Genomic DNA, 18,395 nt, shown 5'->3' on the forward strand with positions numbered 1-18,395 from the left:
GACATCTCGTCCACACCTCACTTTACATTTAAGAAAAGCAGGACCCAGAAGTACTGGGATCTTTCCAAGGTCACACAAGTAGAGGATGGGCGAGGGGAAACCAGGTAGATAGCATGAAGTCCACTTTGCTTTCCTTCCACCTCCTCACATCGCTGGGGAGCTTACAGGACGAGCGGATCGGCAGTCCTCAGGTGAGGACCGTGAGTCACAGGGGGTAGGCTTTTCCTGAGTAAAGTGTCTGAGAAAATCAAATACTTTAGGACGCTTCGTTTGGCAGGACCGCGCCGTCCCCCGGCAGCAGTACTGATCGTACAGAAGGGGGCGACGGTGTGGCAGGACCGAGACCGGGGGAACCCGAGGGCGGCGACGCTGGGCGGAGGGGGACGCGGTGACGAGCGAGGACCCTGAGGAGGGGCGCGAAGGTGGCGGTGGGACCACGAGGGAACTCACGCTGCTGTGACTCAACTGCTCTCAGGGTGTTTACTGGTAAAACTCTCACTGGCAGAGGCTGCAAACAACCCACATCATCACTCTTGGGGCGGCGACAGCTTACCTACAGCCTCACAGTAACGGTGCGGGCCTCAGACTAGGAAACCTGCCAGTGCTTCGGCACCACAAACTGGGGCGCCCGACGCGGGGCCGCCTGCCACCCGCGAGGACAGGGAAGGCCGCCGACGTTAACCGCGGACAGGCCGCCGGCGGGGTCTCCGGGCGGTGCGGGGCGGGAAACTCACCTGCCCCCGGAGACCTGGGCACCGGCTGCGCGGCACCGGTCCACCGAGGCGGTAGTGGTTGCCCACTGTCAGCGCCGAACCGCCTCCTACGGCAAGCGGAAGGAGACAGACGCCGAGCGCCCCGCGCGGGGAGTGTGTGCGCGTGTGCACCCGCGCCCGCCATCCCCCAGCCCACCAGCCCCTTGGAAGGCGCCCGAGGTCCGCGCGCGGCCGAGTCGCCCTCCCAGGAGGCTGCGGGACGGCGAGCGGGCGCGGCCGGGCAGGGGCGGGGCTTGCGCTGACGTCGGCCCGGGGCGGGGCTGAGGACTCGCGCAGGGGGCGGGGCGCGGTGACGTCGGGCGCCCGGGCCGAGCTGTGGCGGCGGTGGTAGTGGCGGCGGCGGCGCCCGGGCTGGCAGCGGCATCGGCAGCCCAGAGGAGGGTGAGACGGCCGCGGTGGCGGCAGCTCGGGATCGGGCGGCGCCTGGAGCTTCCCGCCCGTCGCTGGCGCCAGGGCCCTCGGCTCTCCTGCGCCCGCTCCTCCCCACGGCCCTGGCTGGGTCCGGGCAGCGCGCCCCCGGGGAGGGCGGAGCCGTAGGTGAGGCGCGGGGACCCCTCCCCCTCCGCGCCCTGCCGGGGGGATGGGACGTCCGGGAGGGCGGCCCCACCCAGCCCACCGGCGGGTGTCCCTGGACCGGCTTGGGGGGCGGCGACGGCGGGGACCAGTGGGGGCTGTGGGCGGCCGGCTTCAGAGGCGTGATGTTGCGGGCGAGGTGGGGATGTACACGCCTCGGGGAGCCCCGGGAGGCTGGGGTGCGGTCGGGTTGGTCTGGGGTTTGGGTACCGATATGCAACGTTGAGATGAGAATTCTGGTCTCTTCTGTGAAGTAGTAAGATGGGAGATGGAGGGTTGGCTTCCAGAAGGGAGATGAGCTGTGGATGTTGCCTTTGAAGCAGTTGGAGAAGCTATTGCACTAGGTCTCACGTTTCTACTTAGGGCTTTTTTTTTTTCCCCCTCTTTTGGCGGGGTGGGGGTCGAGGAGGGAAGCGACTCCCTCAGCTTTTGGCTCAGGGTGGGGAAATTGTGGAGCGTGGACGGGTTTGGAGTTTTACACCCTTGAAGGGGAGCCGAGATCTTGGGTTAGACAACTTCATTCTGGCAGCAACATTAGGTAATAGGTCCCCTTACACTTAATTTCTAAAAGGCGTTATCTTCCAGTCTTTTATTTATTTATTTTGGTGCCTATACGATCTGTATACCTCATCTTCAAGTTTTATCCTGGCCCCTTAACAGAAGGCCCGAGGATCAGGTGGTTCCTTTGGAAGTCACGTTTTTGAGGAGTAGTTGCAGGTGGTTGTGGTTGACTGCTTTGGATGGATAAAATGAACAATTTGCACATTCCTGTTGGCTCTAATTAAATGAAACATACTTAAATGTTTTAAAGCACGACTGTCTTTTGCAGCTCAGTTTTTAGTAGATCTTGACAGTTAGCTATTTTGTGTTTGAGAATTATTGGAGATTTCTGAAGTTTCTCAGTTGCATGTCTTTATTAGACACTTAAAGTGGAATAAAATTGTTTGGTAGGTCCCTACATTTTTGAGAAACATTCTTAAAGTCAGGTGCTCTTGAAATGTTTTTGGGAGCATGTGTCTGTAGCTGCATAGGGAGATGCTACTAAGAGTAAAGGTTCTTCACAGCAGTGTTTCACAACTTAGCACATTAAATCAGAATCTCCTTTTCTGGATTCCTGCTCCCCATCAGATTACAGAACTCCCTGGCCTTACCTGTCAGTTAATATCATTTAAGCTATTTCTTGCTGGGAAAACAGGCCCTGAGATGGACATGTATTATGTAATAGATGGAAGTAGGCATGACTCTCAATAATTCATTTATGGAGGAAGAGAAACCGTCATGAAATGGAATTTAAGCAGTGACTTTCCCAAGGCTTATTCAATTTATTTGGGAACATAGCCAGAGAAGTGCTTTCCTGTAACCCAAGAGAGAAATATACAGGGTGAGTGTCAGTGGTTGCCTTTTTTAACATGTCTACTTAATGAGCAGACTATTATCCTCCAGCAAATACTTGTGCTTGAAGAAACTTATAGGAAACAGATGATATAATAGCTATTAAGTGAAAATAGGTGTGGTCCAGTTTGTAATTATAAACAAAAGATTTAATTAACTATTCAGACAAGTCAAACTATAAGTTGATATAATAATGGTTTTGATACCGGATTAGTCACTTGGAAAGATTAAAATTCACATATCTGGTTTTGGCTTTCATATTATACTTTGACATAATTGAGTATATATGGGGACAGATGTGAACTGAGATACCAGGTGAAACTGTGTATTTTGCTAAAATGATATTTCCATGGCTGACAGTGGGATGTGGTTCTCCTTACTGAAATGCAGTCATATAATTTGGGAAAAGTATAGGGTGATCTATTTCTCTTTAGGATTTCTTATGCCTGAGAAAACCGGTATGTTTTATTTTTAAGAAGTGTCATTTACTAGTCATTACTGTGATATCTTTGTTGAGTCTACTGGGATATTCCCCCCCACTTTTTTTTAAATTACTAAGGTCAGATAAGTATGTCAGTCTGTTAGGTCAACTTTAATACTGAAACGAAAAGCGAAGATTCTTAAAGCAACAACTGTTCTTTTTCTATGCTACATTTATGCTTTTAGAGACAGTATAAGAGCTATTAAATGTGTTTTGCACATACTATGACAAAAACGTTGATGGAGAAAGATGAGGGAGTGAAGTATTTTGGCTAATCAAATAACAAACAGTGTATTGATTATGGATTTTCAGACATAAAATGTAATAAAGTAAATTAAGCATAAAGGTTATGTGTAATATAGTTTATTTCTATGACTTGCTTTTTCAAAATGTGAGCCTTTGGGGTGCTGGCTCATTCATTTATTCATCCAACAGTTATTTTTTGAGTATGGTTCTGGGTACATTTTTTAGCCATTGGGGATATAGTAGTGAACAACACTGACTAACATTCTCACCTTCATAGAACTTACCTTCTGGGGAAATGAAGAGGAACTCAGCAAAGGAGATTAATAAGAGGCCATTGAGGTAGAAGGAAAACCAGGAGAGTGTGATGTACTGGAAATGAAGGAAAGGAAGTTTTCAAGGAGGAGGGAATGATCAACTGTGTCATTGTTTAAAGATGTGTCAGACTGTTGGGCAGGAAAGAATTCTGCCTGATGTCTAATATCAGAGAGATGACTAAATGCTTTTTAGTGTGAGATGGGGGCAAATGGAAGAATGTTTTTTACTTCCTTGGATTGATTTAAAATAAATATATGTATAAATATATATATTTAAATTATATATAAATCATTTTATGATTTATATGTGGTAAATCATATATAGATATATGTTTTATATTTAAAATAAAATCATATATATATTTTAAAAATATATATTTCATACTTTATTCTTTTCAGAACAAAATATGCAGCCTGGGAGTTTATACTTGTACTAAGGAGAGGGCTTCCCTTGTGGCTTAGCTGGTAAAGAACCTGTCTGCAATGGGGGAGACCTGAGTTCTATCCCTGGGTTGGAAAGATCCCCTGGAGAAGGGCCAGGCTACCCACTCCAGTATTCTGGCCTGGAGAGTTTCATGGACTGTATAGTTCATGGGGTCACAGAGAGTCGGACACAACTGAGCAACCTTCACTTCGAGGAGAGGTATGACGTTATTGTTATTGATCATTTATACACTTACATTTTTAAACACATGTATCAAATCAGAAGTTATAAAAATACACAGGGAAAAAAATAAGTCTCTTCTCCATTCAGTTGTTCCTGAAGGCAGACACTGTTTTCAGTTTCTTGTTTTTCCTAACCAGTGAAATTTTGTGCAATAATATGACATTAAACTATTTTAATGCATAAAAATAACAAGTATTTTATCCTCTAGGTATTTTTTTCCACAGGCTTAATATTTGTTTTTATGATTGAAGTCTTAACTTACCCACAGACTTAATTCACCCATTAAAGTGTACAGTTTAAGTTTTTTTGGGGGGGTACATTCATCACCACGATAAGTTTTAGAACGTTTTCATCCTCTCCAAAAGAAGTCCCAAACCCATTAGCGGTCATTCCCTGACGTTTGGTTTTTAAGTATTGTTTTGCATAGTACGTGGGAAAAATGTTTGTGAATTACTTTATTTCCAGTTAAATGGCAGTGAAGCCATTTAGTGTTTACTGTTAATATTCTCTTTTTAAAAGCAATTTTTTAAAGTATCTATTTACTTGGTTGCGAGTCTTTTAGTTGTGGCAGATGGGATCTGGTTCCCTGAACAGGGATTGAACCTCAGCAAGGAGTTTCGTTGTAGTGGGAAAAGAGGAAAAGTTAACAGGCTTTTGTGGTCTGCTATGTTAAGTGCTTCGATAGGTGACATACAGGGTTCTACATCAGCTTATGGGATGGATCCCTAATAGGATTGTAGGAAGATCTAAGATGAGATCTCTTTTAAGGATAAGCACGATTTGGCTAGATGCAGAGGATGCATGCTGAGGAAACCACGTGTGCAGGACCCAAAGGCAAGGATGCGATAAGGCAGGTGAGTGATATGAAGATAGGTTGACCTGGCTGGAATGTTGAGTGGTGTGGGTGTCACTTCTCCTTTCTGTGAAAAGGTGTGCTGTCTTAAAAAAGCAAAATAATTTCAGTATTAATTTGCTTTAACTGTGGATTGCTGTCACTTCTTAGCTATAGAACTTTGGGTGAGTTACTTTATTGTCTAAAAACTCAGTTAATTTTTTCATCTGTAGGATGAGAATAATAGTCCTATCCGATGTGATTATTGTGAAGAATAAATGAGATGGTGCTCATAAAGTGTGGAATATAGTGAGTACTCTTAAATCCAGCTGCCCTGATGATGACATTGGGGTGGTGGTTTTGATAATGTGACAATGATCCTGAAAAATGGAATTCGTTATGGTATTTTGGAGCCTCAGAGAGTGCTCAGGAGACTGGAAAATGACCTGTCATTTAATTTTTTTTTTTTTTCTGGGAAGAAGGAAGTGACTACCCAAAACTTGAGTCCAACACTGTTCAGCGGAACTTTGTGTGATGATAGGAATGTTCTCTGATTCACCATCAAATACAGTAGCCACTAGTTACACGTGCCTTTCTTTTTTAAAGATTATTTGATGTGGACCATTTTTAAAGTCTTCATTGAATTTGTTACAACATTGCTTCTGTTTTTTATGTTTTGGTTTTTTGGCCCTGAGGCATGTGGGATCTTAGTTTTCCCAACAGGAATAGAACCTGTATCCTCTGTATTGCAGGGCGAAGTCTTAACCACAGAACCACCAGGAAAGTCCCCTCATGGGCCTTTTGAACACTTGAAATGTGGCTAGTGTGACTGACAGTCTGTATTGTTAATTATATTACAATTAATTTAAATAGCTACTGTGACTGTTGGCCACTATACTGGTCAACACAGATAGATGCTTAAAGGCTGCGGAATCTCATATTGAATTGTGGCAGTGTTATAGAGTCAATAATTTTTAAAAGTTAAAAAGTAGTTTTAGGAGCCTCACCAGGGGGTGGATTACAGCATGGGTTTACTAGGTCACATCCGAATAGTTTCCCAGAATTGACATGGCTCCTAGGCAGATGAAGGAAACGTGGTAGTTGTAACGTGTCTAGACTTCAGCTAGATCTTTTCGTGTTGTCTTTGTGGGAAATATGAAAAACTATGTTGTAGATTTCATGGGAATAGGGACCATCTGTCACATGTTCTCTACTGAGCAAATAATAGATGCTTACTAAATATTTGATGACTGAATGGATAATGGTACAGTTAAGTGAAGTCACAACTGGCTATCAGAGGCCCTCCCCAGAGAATAGAGTTGCTCACTGAAGATGATGGATTAGGGGAGCTGCTGTTAGATGGACACCTCGTCCGTGTGTGTAGTGTTGGAATGACCCAGGAGCAGTGGCACGGGAGGTAGTGCCCATGAGAACCAGTGGCCTGCCTGCTCTCACTGAGCGTGGAGCATGTCCAGGTCATCACTAGCTGCTGGTGAAGAGGCGGGGATGGAAGAGATTGTGTTGCTGAGTAGCATGGACGTCACACTCACAGGATTTTTATACAAGGGTTCAGAAATAGTGGTCTGGAGGTGGCCGTGGAAGAAATGAGGGTACCAGCCTTGTTTCCCAGTAGCGGGCGTGCCATGTGAGCGTCTTCACGGCCTCCACTGGAGGGGACTGCGTGGGAAGAGCGTCCTGGAAGAGCCAGTTCTCCGTGAAGGCAGAGGTACTGAGCAACTTTAGAGTTCTTTGGTAATAGAGTGAAGTTCCTTTCGAGTGTATTTCCCCACCCGAGTGGCTTCTTTTTTTTTTTAAATCATCACTTAAACTTTAAGAGAAGCCTCTCTCATCTTAACAGATTGTTCAGCTCATACTTTCTCTGTCTCTTGCTTTAAGCTGAGTTTTGCTCTTTGCTTTACAGCCAGACTTTGTTGAGAGAGTTGTCTGCATTTGCTTTATGTTTCCGTTTCTTCACCTGCAGTTTTTCTTCTCTATTTCTGTCTGGCTTCTGTCTCCACAGTTTCACTGAAATTGTGTTGCTTGGATTACCAATGTCTTTCTTTAAATGCCCTGGCTGTTTTTCTATGCATTTATTTAATCTCTTAGCAGCCATATTAATAGTCCTTTGGTATGCAATAAATTTCCCCAAACTTGACTTAAAACAACAAACATTTGCTGTTTCATAATTTCTTTGGGTCAGGCATCTGGGTTTCGTGTGTCTGATTCAGGGTCACTCAGGAGGCTGCAATCAGATGTTGACTAGGACTGGTCATCTCAGCGCTCCACTTGGGGGAGGGTCTGCTTCCACCTCAGTTGCGTCACTGTTGGCTGGCCTGAGGTCCTTGCTGGCTGTTTGATGGAGAAGTCAGTCTCTCTGCCATTTGGGTTTCTGTGTAACGTCACTCTAGCAACAGGGTACCAGTTTCTCCTTGGTTGAGGGGTCTGTGGAGGAGGAGGGAGGTACTAGTCCTTCTTTTTGTAACCTAACCTGGGAAGTGACATTGTATCACTTCCTCAGTATCCTGTTCACTGGAAGGGAGTCCTAGGTCCAGCACAGACAAGCAAAGATTACACAATAGCAAGAAACAAAGGTAGATGTCATTCAGAGCCATTTTCAGGATTGCCTGCTACAGCCACCTTTGACGCAGTCGACTTCTGTGTAGGCTTCTGTGCAGTCGTTCTCTGGTAGAACGCTCACTTTTCTCAGGGTCTTTAGATCACACTTCTGTTTTCCTTTCTGGTTCTCTGGGCTCTCTGTCCAGTCATCTTTGTTGAACCTTTTCTCACAGTCATTAAATGCTTGAATTTCTCTGGGTGATCTCATCACCTATTCATTTCTCATCGCTGTGCTGAGTATTCGTGTTGCTCTCTTCAGCTTTACCTCTCTCGTGTGTCAAAGAGCTGTTGTTGTCCAGTGTTTCCACTCAACTGCCCCGTATACTCAGCAGATCCAAAACTAAACATGTGTGATTCCTGCTCTTCTCTGGGGTCCCTTCATTTATTAAATGACACCACCAGAAATATGTGTAGTGTTAGTTACCTCGAGGCATGTGGGATCTTAGTTCCCCAACCAGGGATTGAACCCACATCCCCTGCCTCAGAAGGTGGATTCTTAACCACTGGACCGCCAGTAAGTGTAAATAAGTGTTAGTCACTCAGTCATGTCCGAATCTTCACGACCATGTGGACTGTAGCCCGTCAGGCTCCTCCGTTCCATGGAATTCTCCAGGCAAGAATACTGGAGTGGGTTGCCATGCCCTCCTCCAGGGGATCTTCCTGACCTGGGGATCAAACCCACATCTCCTGCATTGCAGGCAGATTCTTTACTGTCTGAGCCACCAGGGAAGCCTCTACTGGATTGCCAGGGAAGCCCCTCACAGTGTCTTTTGAGGAACAAGATTCTTAATTTTAGTGTAATCCAGTTAGTGTTTATGTGGTTAGTGCTTTTTAAAAAAATTTTTTTTTGATGTGGATCATTTTTAAATTCTTTATTGAATTTGTTACAATGTCATTTCTGTTTTATGTTTTGGTTTTCTGGCCACAAGGCATGTGGGATCGTAGCTCCCCAACCAGAGACTGAACCTGCACCCTCTGCACTGGAAGTAAATCTTAAGCACGGGACCTCCAGGGAAACTCTTGGTTAGTGCTTTTCCTGTGTAAAAAATCTTTCCCTACCCCATGGTCCTGAAGTTACTCTTTTGTTATTGTCTTGGAAGTGTTGTTATACCTTTGATTTTTCCATATGCTTCAAGGTTTATTTTGTTTTTCCAATATGGTTCCTGATATTCTCAGCATCATTTATCGACGGTTCCTTCCTTTTTCTACTGCATTGTAATAATTCGAGGCTCTGTTCTGTTCCTCTCGTTTCTCTGTCTTGGTCCAGTGCCAGACTTAATTACTGTAGTTTTATAGTAAGTCTTCATGCCTGTTAAAGTGTTCCCACCTTGTTTTTTCCCAAGAGTGTCTTGACAGTCATTGTCCGTGACTATCAGGAATGGTATCAACATAGGGACTGATGTCGACATCAATGGAAATGAGTAGAGAGTCCAAGTGTAGACACCTATTTGTAGTTAATTAATTTTCACTAGAGGTGGGCGGGTAATTCAGTGGAGGAAAGGATAGTCTTTTTTTTTTTGGTTATCTCTTTTTTTTTGAAAACATTGGAGTATAGTTGCTTTACAGTGTTGTGGTGTTTTCTGCTGTTCAGCCAAGTGAGTCACCTCTACGATGGGCTTTGTCAGTCATGTTAGAGTCTAGAGTTTGACCTTGGGGGCAATGGCAGGACTTTGGGGACTTTTGAATAAAGGAAATAACACACTTTATTTACATTTTACAAAGAGTGGGTGGGAGGAAGCTAAGTGAAGAGGCCGATTAAGAGGCTGGGCCTTAATCTTGCTAAAGTCTGAAACAGAAAGTAGTGACAGTGAGGATAGAGAAACATCTGGAATTGAAAGCTTTAAAGAACACAGGACCGGCTGAGTGTGTGTGTGTATGTACGTGTACGTACATGTACTTTTGTGGGAGAAAGGGCAGTTGGTGGGGAGGGAGGAGACAGGTGACGCCCAGACTTTTGGATGGAGCAGATAGGTTAGCAGCAGTGCTGTCTTAACACAGTAGTCACTATATATGGGTATTTACATTTAAACTGATTTAAAAGAATTAAGATTTGAAGTTTAGTTCTTCAGTCACACTAGCTGTATCTCATGTGGCCAGTAGCCAAACGGGAGTCATGATATCTGTATCAGACAGTACAGATAGAGAATATTCTCATTGTCACAGAAAGGTCTGCTGCATAATTCTGGTCGGCAATTTTTGGTAGCAACTAGCTCTTCCCCCAGAGGAAAGTCAAAATAATAAGTGGTGTTTTCCAGTCTCCGAAGAGCTCTGGCTCCAGAGTAACCTAAGGGATTCTGTGAGTCAGACACAATTACCACCACCATCACCATCCAGTCATTGCCAGATACACAACACTTTCATGATCAGATAAAGTGCTCTTGGACAGTGCTGGGCCAGAGGGATGGTGATGCCATTCAGTGGGCTGTTGAGGACTGCGGTGGTGCAGCAGGAACCTCTGGGAAGACTGCTGTCCAGTAGACAATTGTGTGAGCCACTTACGTGATTAAAATTTGAGTAGTCACATTACAGAGTTAAAAAATAATGGTTAGAGTTCATAATCTTATAATGTATTTTATTTAACCCAGTTCATCCAAAATGCCATTTTCAACACGTTGAAATATGAAACATGTCATATTTAAAATGGGCAATTTTACATTATTTCTTCATACTCAGTATTTAAAATCAATTGCATACTTTTACAGCATAAATTAATTCAGATGCTGTGATTTATCAGAAATACTTGATCTGTACTTAGAGTTCATAACATCTACAATTGGAAAAGTAGATTCACATGCCCAGCTCATTCCAAACATGCTTAAAAGTTTTCCAGTAATTATCAGGTTTTTAAATTTAACTTTTAATTAACAATGAAATAGCAAATGCAGTTCCTCAGTCTCACTAGCTCTTTTCAAGTAAACAGCCATGAGTGGCTAGTGGCCGCTGTATTGGACAGTGCAACTCTGAAACGACCAGTGACATTCACTTGACAGTTGGAAATTCAGGTCTGGAGCTCAGAAGAGAGGTGCAGGGGAGACAGGCGGATGGTAGGGACTGTGAGGAACGTGGAAATGAAAAAAACAAGCTTGATTCTGGACAAACCAATATTAAGTTCTCTGTGTTAGTTGCTCAGTTGTGTCCAACTCTGCAACTACATGGACTGTAGCCTGCCAGGCTTCTCCATCCATGGGATTTTCCAGGTAAGAATCCTGGAGTGGGTTGCCATTTCCTTCTCTAGGGGATCTTCCCGAACCAGGGATCGAACCCAGGGCTCCTGCATTGCAGGCAGACTCTTTACCATCTGAGCTGCCAGGGAAGCCCTGGTTCTTGGTACTCCCTTAAAAAAAAAAAAATCTGTGAGTCTTGTGTGTGAGAGTAAGGTAGTCGATGAGTGTGCCGCTTATTGCAGTGGTTCAGTCCGGTGTGTCATCTTGAGCAACTCACTAAGCCTTTCTGAGCCCTAGTTTCCTCGTCTAGAAATGGGATGATACAGTCTCTGCCTACAAGGTTTCCTGGGAGTGTTAAGGGAATCTTCATGGCAGGTGTTAACCATGTATAGTGCTGCGTCTCCTCACTTCTTAGTCGACGTTTCTTGTGGAGTGTGATCATGTGCTCCGTCGTGTCTGACTCTGTGATCCCCGTGGACTGTCGCCCACGTGGACTGTCAGGCTGCTCTGTTTAATACTTTATTCTTTATCAGTTTGAAACTTTATCCTTTTTTTAGGGAAAAAAAATGTATTTTAATTATGCACATTGTTATGAGCTGAATCCCAATTTCTGAAGCTTTAAATTCTGAAGAAAAGTATATCTTAAACTAAAGGAAATATTATTCACATGGATGAATGCTCATTATGGTCTACACTCTATGTTTAACGCTTTGTATGATGCTGTGAAAGGTTTTTTTTTTCCTAATGTGCGATGTAACATGATATTTCTTTTGTAAAGTTTCACTTAAGTAGAGTTTGTAATAGAAAATCTATTTTAATTCTGGAACTTTGAAATGAATCATGGTCTCATTCTTTTTCTTAGTTATTCCAGGAGCCACTGTATTCTGCTTGAATCTCTTTGGATATTTAAAAAATTATGATTTAATTGTATTCTGGGCTAAATCTATAGAGTCTCTAATTCTACATTTGGGTATAAACATGTAAAAAATTATGATGAAAAAATCCCCATGTAATTCATGGTATTCAGAGAAGCATGGTAACCAAGAGGAGAAAAATGGACTCCACTAGGTCAAAGAGGAAGGAACAGTGATTTTTTTAGCGGGTCTGCAGATTATTTCTCCAGGTCTGTCCCTCAGCTCCCAGCTTGCCCATTATATCTGGCACTGCACTGCATCTCAAGTGTGTTGGATAAGATGACATTTTTACAATACCCCTGTGTGCTGCAGACCTAGTGTGTGCTGGAAAATCTTGCTGTCTTTTTCATATCATGTGCTGTGTATTCCCTTACATCTGATGTTAGGCATCTTGTGTCTGTGTTGTTGTAAGTAATGAAAAATTTTAATGATGCATTTCGGACCAGCAGATAGGATTGCTGATACGTGCCAACCGCATTTTGTGGTGGCAGGTGGAAGTGCTGTACAGGATGGGTTTTTGAGCCCAGGTCCCAAAGGAAGAAATGCTCACCCTAAATGACAGTGGCCTTTCCCTTTCGTTTCTGTTTAAACATTTTGAACATTTTTTCCTTTTAAAAAAGCCCTATATGCCCATTTGGAAAAATTTGACAACTGTTAGGAAGAAAGCTAACAGATTTCCTACCATTCTTTGTGATGAGCTTATCTGTATACAGTTGACCCTTGAACCAACAGGGGTGGATATGAGGGGATCTGACCCTCCCTACAGTCGAAAATCTATGTATAACTTAGAGCTGGTCCTCTGTAACAGGGGTTGCTCTGAGTCCACAGATTCAGCCATCTGTGTGTTGTGTAATACTGTAGGATTTACCGTTGGAAAAAACATCCACGTATAATTTGACGTGTGAGGTTAAAACCTGTTGCGTTCATGGATAAACTATTTGCAAAATGGAGAGTATATGTGAAAATGTAGGTCCACTTTCATTTACTGTATTATAAACATTTTTCATATCAGACATTGGTTATGAATGTATTTTGTAGATGGAATGTAATCATAAAGATTTCACTTAAACATTTCCCAATTGAACAAGTACTAATAAAGCTGGTATATCATAATGTAGTGGTTTTTTTCTATATTTTGGATCGTTTAAGTAGATAGGGTTTCCTGGTTTTGGAATTACTGGATCAAAAGATAAATGTTTTTAAGACGGTTAACCATTTTCAAACTTACTGCTTCCCAAATGCTTTTATTTTTTTGAGGATGAAAGCACACACTTAGAATACAAATGCTTTAATTATTTTAAGGAAGAAAATAAAACATTGGGTTCTTACAGTTTTTCACCTAAACTTTTAAATTTATAAAGTGTTTCTTTTCAGACATGCAAAAAAGATTGAGTTGTCTAATAAATACCTGTGTGCTCACCACCTGGTTTAATGTATAATTATATAGTTAAAAACTTTGTGCTTAGTTCTCCCTGGTTATAAATGTGTTTTTACCAACAATGATGTGACTGTTTAACCTTATCCCATAACACAGGTCTATATCCAAGACCTTTTGGGCCAGAATTCAGAATTTCTTAGGTTTCAGAAAGGTGATCGGCTGCGTCTGCTATGTATTATCTAACTTTACAAGCAAGGTCAGGGGGCACCCTCCAGTTCCTTCATCAAACACATTAGTATTTTGATATCAGTTCAGGTATGATTTTTGTCATGAAATTATTTACAGAACTTGGTGGTTTTCAGAATTGAGATGCATGGTCATGAACATGTGTGTCTTTCCAGTATACTTGTTCAGTGTGATCGGTCTGGTAGCATTTGTTGAACGGACCGTAATGTAGTAGGAGATGTGCTTTAAAATGGAAGGTAACTACCATCCAAACAGTTTAGTGTTGTAGGATTTGTAGTAAGCAAATAGCATTGAGGACTGGAGTCACTGTGGAAGGCTACACAACCTAGAATTTGGCTCTTTTGAACTAAGTGAGTAGCTCAGGTCGCTCACTTAAGTAGAGAATAACCATGATGAATAACATTGTGTTTACTCCAAGTATCTGCTTGACAAGATACTTGTCATGGTGAGAGCTTTGATAGACATTACAATTAGCTTAACTGATTGATAAGAATTTTTAAAAGCTACCATTAAGTTGATCGTAACTGAGTCACTCAACCTCCTCACCGTTCCATAAAAAAGAGCGAAGTGACACCTGTGATGGGTGTGGTGATGGCTGCTGTTAGCAGAGGTCCTCTCTTCTGTCGGCGTGTCATCGCAGCATGCCCCAGCCTCACAGGTCTGTAATTTTTGGTCTCCAGGAGGATCAGATCAAGATCATATAGCCTGATGTCTGGTGTTAGCAGAGCTGTTAGGCCCCATGCCAGGGGTGGAAGCTGAGACATCTGTGCTTCTTTAACTTGTGGGGCTGTCTTTAACCTCTTGCTCATCACAGAGACCTTGTCAGCTTAGGGCCCAGCCCATTAATTACCATATTATAGTGTTGAATGGTTGAGGGCCATATTGAAGCCCTTAGTTGTGGTGAGACTGTGAGTAAAAGTAATACACACTCTCAGTTAAAACAGTTGGAAAAGAAAAAGAGGCATGTGTACAGGGAAAGAGTGGCTCTGTTTGACCTTTGAGAAATAGCTCCTTGCCATCCAAATCATTGCTGTGTATGTGCGAACATACATGTCTCCTTTTGTCTGCTGTTGGGATCGTATTGTACAATTCTTCTGTAATATGCTCCCTACCCCCCTCTTCACAGTACATCATAGATGTCTTTATAGAAATTGTCAAATACAGAGTTTTACTTATATATATATATATTTTTTTTTTTTTTTCCAACAGCAGTATTTTATAGTGTGGTGATAGGATAATTTATCTAACTAGTCTCTTGGTGGTGGAAATTTAAGTTCTCTCTTTTTGCTGGTACAGAATAATACAGTAATTGAACATCATTGCACTTATATCCTTAAACTTGTGAAATATGTTTTGCAGAGAATAACTTTAAAAGCAAGACTTCTGGGTCAGAGAGTATGCACATTTAAAATTCGATAGATTCCACCAAATTGTACTTGAATTGCATTTTAAAATTTTGGTCTGTTGTTAGTCTTTTAATAGAGGGCTTAACATAGCAGCACATTTCTTGTCCCCAGTGACATTTTTAACCCTTGAACAAAATGAACAGAATCTTAAAAGTTGCGGAGGAGGAATAAATTAGTTTGGCATTAACATACACACTACTATATATAAAATAGATAACAAGGACCAACTGTATAGCCCAGGAACTCAATATTTTGTAATAACCTAGAAGGGAAAAGAATCTGAAAAAGAGTATATGTGTGTGTGTGTGTGTGTGTAACTGAATCACTGTGCTATACATGTGAAACTAATAATACTGTAAATCAACTAACTATATATCATTTTTAAAAATGTTGAAATACAGCCTTTTAAAATACTCATTTTCTGATAGTTGATGCCACTTAGTAATAGTGCAACTCATCACAGCAGGCTGGACTATTAATTTTGAGATTTGGGTCAGATTCCATACGTAAAGCTTTAGCCAACGGGCGGGTGTTTTCTAGTTCCCCTTATAAATGCTTGCTAGCACATGTGTGTCAGCCTCTCCAGCTGTCATTAACTGGAAGTAGGTTACTGTGTTGTGTTGGAGGGTTTTCTGCCCTCCTTTGATTTATGAGTACTTGGTGCTCCTCTGGGGACTCAGAATGTGGAGCGCTGTTACCATCCTTTAATCTGCAAGGAGAGGGTGAGGGCGGCTGTGATGCCCACACTGTTTGTAGGAAGAGTGAGCATGGAAGGCTAGCACACGACTGTCGTGTGTGTTACTGTTTCACTCTTAGGCCCCTGGTTGGACTCCAGGATTCTCAGTGGGTATGTATTTGTATGTGGGCTGGAGCTGGGCTTGGGGGGTGGGTGTTCTTTCTCAGCATGTATATAGATTTTTGAACCAATGCTTTTCTTGTAGGGAGCAACGATCCTGGAATTTTCCAGTATTCTTCTCTTTATGGTTTTCCTGACCTAGATGACAAGCTTCGTGGTATGAATATATAGTAGTGGCCAGGTCTAAACTCCGTTTTGTTGCTACTGTTTTAAGAACTCACAGAAATATAGTAGTGGCTATGAGAAGTAGGATTTAAAATGTTAAGGAAAGCCTTAGATAACAAGGAATCGGCCTCTTGTACCTTCCATGTTCTGCTTTGTCTCAGCAGCATTTATTCCCCTTATTCCTTTTGGGGTATCAGAGTGGATTATTCTCACTATCACTGCTTCTTTATGGCCATCTATATATTCTGGTTAAGGGAGAGAAAAAGCACTTTTCTTCTTAGCAGTTAAGATGGATGTTTTTTAGAAGGAACTGTACGAAAGAGCTAAGGGAGAAAAACTCAAATCCTGCCCCCCAGGTGTAGAAGGGTTTTTAGAATAGAAATGAATTATTAAAAGCAATAAAATTTGTAAAAATTTTATAATTACAGAAGCAGGATACCACATTTTTTATTCTGATTTAACCTTTAGTTGCCGTTTGCTTGATTGAGAGATCTCATAAGATACGAAGACCCAGCATAGCCCCCAAATAAATAAATAAAAAGTGACTTCATTGTTTTAAAAATTAAGTTAATTCTTTCAGAGCTTGATGTTTGTAATTTTCAGGGCATAATATGAGAGGACAAAAATACATCACAGTGCACATAGAGAAGGTTGTCAGTTTATGGAATTTGGTTAAAATTAAAAATGAAATTTGTTAATATGAAGGAAATGACAAGTTTTCTTTACAGTTGTCTTAATTGCTTTTATTTGCCGTTTCCATAAACTCACTTCAAGATTACCACTACCTCTTGAATGTATAAGAACTATGTTAATGAATTTTATTAGAATTTAGGTTAACCTGTGGAGTTAGCAGACGCTTTTGCTTACTTGTTTTAGGCATGGCAGTGGGTTTTGGAGATAAGACACTCCTTTGCCTGTAAGGAAAGTAGTTAATTAACTAAAACATAGTAAATGTATTGTTTTAAAAGCCCTTGGTACTTTAAGAGGGGCGCCTAAATTAGACAGGGGTTTAAGGGTTTGTATAGGGTTGTGATTACTAAGCTTAGTTTGGAAGAATGAGTTGTAAGAAGCTAGTTGATGGGGAAGAACCAGCTCCTGGAAACAAAAGAGAGGATGGTATTTCAGGAAATCGCAGGTTATCTGAGAATGGCTGTCACACAGAAAAGGAGTGTGGTTAAGAAGTGACCCATCTTTAGAGAGGCAGGCAGGGCCCAGATCGTGAAATGTTTTGTCTGCAGTGCCAAGGAGTTTAGATTCTTATTTTGGGATGCCATCACAGGAAGTATGTAGGTGTGTGTGATTATGTCATATTTAAATTTTAGAGCAGTGGTTCCTACTTTTTTTTTTTTTTTTTGTTCCAGCATCTGTTTGCACTCTTATAAATTATGCAGACTCTAAATAGCTTTTTTTATGTGGGCTGTATCCATTACTGTTTACCATATTAGACAGTAAAACTGAGAAAATTTAAAAGCATAGGACTACACATTCCATTAGCCATCATGTAGCCTCTGGAAAACGCTACTATACCTTTGTGAGAATGCACAATGAAAAAGCAAGTAATGTGGTGTGAAGATAGTACGCATCTCCTGTTTGGGCCTCCCTGTGTCACCTTGTGGGCTTGAGGGGAGCAGGGAGTCTGACTCACTTGGGAAATCATTGTGTTAGAGGACCATTCTGGCAGTGGTGTACAACATGCACTTTAAATTGTGATCCAGTGTGTTCACACACACCCCAAACAAGTTTCAGGAAACAATACGGTCTGTGTTAGTTATCTCTTACATAAAAAGTTGTCTAAAAACTTAACTGGATTAAGAGAAGAAACACGTCATCTCAGTTTTTGGAGAAGGAAATGGTACCCCACTCCAGTATTTTTCCTGGGAAATCCTATGGACAGAGGAGCCTGGTGGCTACGATCCATAGGGTCACAAAAGAGTAGGCTACAACTTAGCAACTAAATGATGTTTTTATGAAGAGCACAGCTGGGTGGATCTGGCTTAGGGTGTTTCTTGAGGTTGCAGTCGTCTGAAGGCTTGACTGGAGTCGGAGGGTCCCTTTCCAGGCCTGCTCACATGGCTGTTGGTGCTCTCTGTAGGGTAACTGGAATACCCTTACAGCATGGGGGCTAACTCCCCCCAGAGCCAGAGATTCAAGAGAGTGACCAGGACAGAAGCCTCTGTGTCTTTATGAGTGCATTTTGGAAGTGATACGTTGTCAGAAGCAAATCCTTTAAGACTGGTGGTACACAGAGGAGTTTTGTCTCCCCTCTTGAAGGAAGGAATAGCAGATGATTTAGGCGGGTACCTTAAAATACCATGGGGTACTTGTCAGGAGGGCGTGTCCTCCATGTGTCTTCTTTCCTGCACGCCCTGAGT

General features: G+C 42.3%; 1 protein-coding gene across 13 annotated transcripts in view; it reads left to right on the forward strand.

The window, feature by feature from the left end:
- The first annotated feature begins 365 nt into the window (after window positions 1–365).
- ERC1 (ELKS/RAB6-interacting/CAST family member 1) overlaps window positions 366–18,395 on the forward strand; it is a 272,710-nt gene continuing 254,680 nt past the window's right edge. For 8 of the 13 annotated variants that reach the window (XR_011256197.1, XR_011256201.1, XR_011256199.1 and 5 more), the window contains exon 1: window positions 1,043–1,310. The gene's annotated coding sequence lies outside the window, so the exon portion shown is untranslated. Of the gene's footprint in view, window positions 487–892; window positions 1,311–18,395 lie in introns of those variants that run through there. The other 5 variants (XR_011256198.1, XM_069585924.1, XM_069585925.1 and 2 more) reach the window with 4 other exon arrangements.

Source organism: Ovis canadensis, chromosome 3 (genome assembly GCF_042477335.2).
Source record: "Ovis canadensis isolate MfBH-ARS-UI-01 breed Bighorn chromosome 3, ARS-UI_OviCan_v2, whole genome shotgun sequence".
Classification (NCBI taxonomy): domain Eukaryota; kingdom Metazoa; phylum Chordata; class Mammalia; order Artiodactyla; family Bovidae; genus Ovis; species Ovis canadensis.